Genomic DNA, 3679 nt, shown 5'->3' on the forward strand with positions numbered 1-3679 from the left:
AAAACGTTTCGATATAAATTAAATTCGCTGTGCCATTGGATTCAATTTCTTACTCGCTTCCTTTAATTAATGAGTTTCGTCTCAGTTACCTCTCTTGCATTAGCTTCCGTAAATTCACTTGTGTTTTTCACTATTACTACTAACCAAACAGCAAACAGATCTTCATTATTTCCCTAGAATCATTCATATTATGACGTACCTTATCTGTTTAGTTATCATTTTACCAGTCATATTATTACTATTTATATTAGTTCTATTATTTGTGGTTATTAGGCGCCAAGCAGTGAATACACTAATTTTCTGAAAACTTGTGTGCTGCAATAATTTGGGCTAAACAAATATTCTGCCGATGAAGGTAAAAAAAGTGAATTACACGGCTTTGAGTGGACTCATTTGGACTTTAAGGGACATATATTAGATGGTCAATTATTAGTAACGATTCTCCATATACCGTTGGGTATTCTAAATGTGATCTCTGCTTGGAAGAATTGTTCCATATCCTTACCTGTACTTTCAGATTATTTAATCCTAGAAACAAATTAGCAGTAAAATGCGCACATATATTTAGAAACGTTTTCAGTATTTCCAAATAATATTCTTTATTTACAAATCACGTAGATGAAAGTACACATAAGTTAACCTAATTAGCTTATATTGCAAATTTATTTACGTTTTTTATAAATTTGCACTAATCCTAACTATCATATATTTTTTGGTAGGGAGAGAATAATATAAAATAGGGTTAGAATGAATATTTACTTCACACAACATATATTGATTAAGCTCACATTAAAATTTCAGATAGTTTAGCAAAATCTATTATAATTTATAGAGCTGTAACTGAAACGGTATTGATTAATAGCTTTGATTTCATAATAATATTAGCACGAAGGTTTTGTAATTTAGACAGTGATGAAAAAAAAGGGACATTAGCAGTATCAGTTCACGTTTACACAGAAACGCACAGTAATGTTACTTAAAATCTACCTATAACGTTTATTGAGAAGCTCAAAATATATCGGTAGATAACTTTCAAATTTCATGCAGTCTTTAAAATAGCAGCAGGCAAGCTGTGATAATAGAAAGAATAACTGTAACAGAGTAACTTTTCAATTCTCATAAACGTATAGAGGAACATGGATGTCCAATACATATTGCAACATAAGTTTTGTATTTATGAAGAATTGTTTTTTATTATAATTCTATTTATATAATATAATATTACAGACATATCGTACGTAAGTTCAAATGCTGGTCATTAATGACAGGATATTAGGATTCATTTAATCCCGTTGTTTTACAATAGTAATAATGGCTAAGGAGTCGACATCGTCTGATTATTATATGGTATATATTGTGGTTTGGATAAGACTTACCGTCAGTGAATTAACACATTTATATGAAAGTAATATCACAATTAAAAATAGCGTTTAAAATAAACTGATTTTGCTCAAGGTAAAACAATTATTTTCTCATGCACAATGTTTATATAAGTTACCAGAAGACCAAAAGACTTGTTGAGAATATTATAAAATTAATGAAATGTTGTCAGCATTCTTCTTAACGCCATCAGATCTCTCCGGAGATAATGTCTTATGGACAGGATGGGAAATGCACAGCAGCAATCTTGATTGCTGGACAAATAAGAGATGATTAGTAGAGAATTAATTGGATAACTAAAAGCGATAAAGAATAATAATTAACAGTGTTGGGATAGGAATGTGATACGCGAATGATAGTCTCTCATCGCACACAACAGTCTCTCTACATATCCTGTCACATGTGATGCAATAAATGTTTTTCAAAGCGTTTTCCAAAACGTTTTCCATTTCATAATTATTCAATACGTGTATACATTTGTGGGGAGGAAGAGATAATATAAGGTAGGAAGAGAACGAGATTTTATATAAGTTAGAAAACTTAACTGCATACCAATTGCTAGATTAGCAAGTTATGCATGACCATTTCATATCGTTTGACCGAACTTAGAGACAGGGGAAGAGACATGAGTGAGGACAAATTTCAAAACCATAATCCACATATTCATAAAATGTTAGGCCAACAAAAAATGAGTATCTCATAAAAAGAATACAATAAAATTACAAACTATATGGGGTTTGCAGCAAAAAGTGAGTCCGTTCAACAGTTCACGTGAACCTGAAAGTTTTAATATACTGAAGAACAGAAGACTTGGTCAAAAATAATCGGGCAAGTTCCTGAAAGAAATAAACACGTACTCTTTACATGAATTTCAATAGATTGCAAAAAACATGACTTTTTTTTTTTTCTCGAATCGTCATCTGAGGATTTTCAGTTCAAACTGATGTTAATTGTTGTACTTGATAATCTCAGCTCATTCATAGTCACAAAGATCTATGGTCGAAGGCATTCCAGTTACTACAATTCTGTCATATATTTAGATTTAATATATAATTTATTATCCATTACCTCCATCTTTCAAGGTATTAGACAACAAGAATATGGTATATATTGTGGTTTGGATAAGACTTATCGTCAGTGAATTAACACATTTATAGTAAAGTAATATGACAATTAAAAATAACGTGTTGGTTTATGAGCAGAAGTTACGTCAACAGATTCTTTTAGGGCGGTTTTATAATTACTTGCAGATTTTGGAGAATATAACAACGGACTGTCTTTGTTGATAGAAATGATACACAAATAAATAACGCAACGAATGAGTTTAAAATACAAAATAATAGAGAAAATTCATCAATTCTTGTAAACGTATACAAAAATGCGAATGTCCACGTTAATCCCATGATAAAGAATAGTTTTACACAAATGATGAACTCCAATTTATTATGTTTTGATAAATATTTCGAAGAAAGTTTACGTGCCAAATAGAGCCCTCTAGCAGTGAGGGTAAATGCTATGATATTAAGACATAAAATTATCATTACAGGGATTGCAAAAAACCATAGCAGACTTTTTCCATTTTTAATCCAGCAAATACCATTTCCATAGTCTGGAGAAAGTCCATGATTTCCAGGAATATACTCAAATATCAATGATACTGCTACTATTAGAAGAGGACAGATCCAAGCATACAAGGAATATACCACAAATCTCTTGGTACCTTTTCCTTTACTTTGAAGTTGTGTAAGTCCTGAGAAAGTGTGCCAGGCGTCAAAAGACATGATATTCATCCAGAAGAAACTAGCGAGAAATGAATAATGCAACACCACAGCTAAAGATTTACACAGCATTGTAGATATAGTGACTTGTGATGAGATAAGAAAGAGAAGCTCAGCTACAAACAGTGCTGATAAAAAACTAATGAGTAATTTTCCTGGTAAGGTACGGAGATCAGGTATACAGAAATAGACTATAATAGTGATTGCCAGAGCCGGAATAGATATTAGTAGTCCCACTAATGTGATATAGCTCTCAGCTACGGAATATTTTGATATACCATTGATATTTGATATATTATTGGTACCATTGTTTACACAGATACGTATTATACCTTGAGAATCACGAGTGAATTCTGATTGGTTCAGCAAACGTTGGGTATTATTTAAGTAGAGACGACCATCACTAGTGATATAATACTCAGATTCATTTAATTTTGTTGTCGTACAGTTTAGCGGAGGATGGTAGATTACTTGCCGACATTTCTTAACTTCCAAATCGTAGATAGCGTATTTTGGACACG

The sequence above is a fragment of the Octopus bimaculoides genome, chromosome 9, assembly GCF_001194135.2.
Source record: "Octopus bimaculoides isolate UCB-OBI-ISO-001 chromosome 9, ASM119413v2, whole genome shotgun sequence".
NCBI classification, from domain to species: domain Eukaryota; kingdom Metazoa; phylum Mollusca; class Cephalopoda; order Octopoda; family Octopodidae; genus Octopus; species Octopus bimaculoides.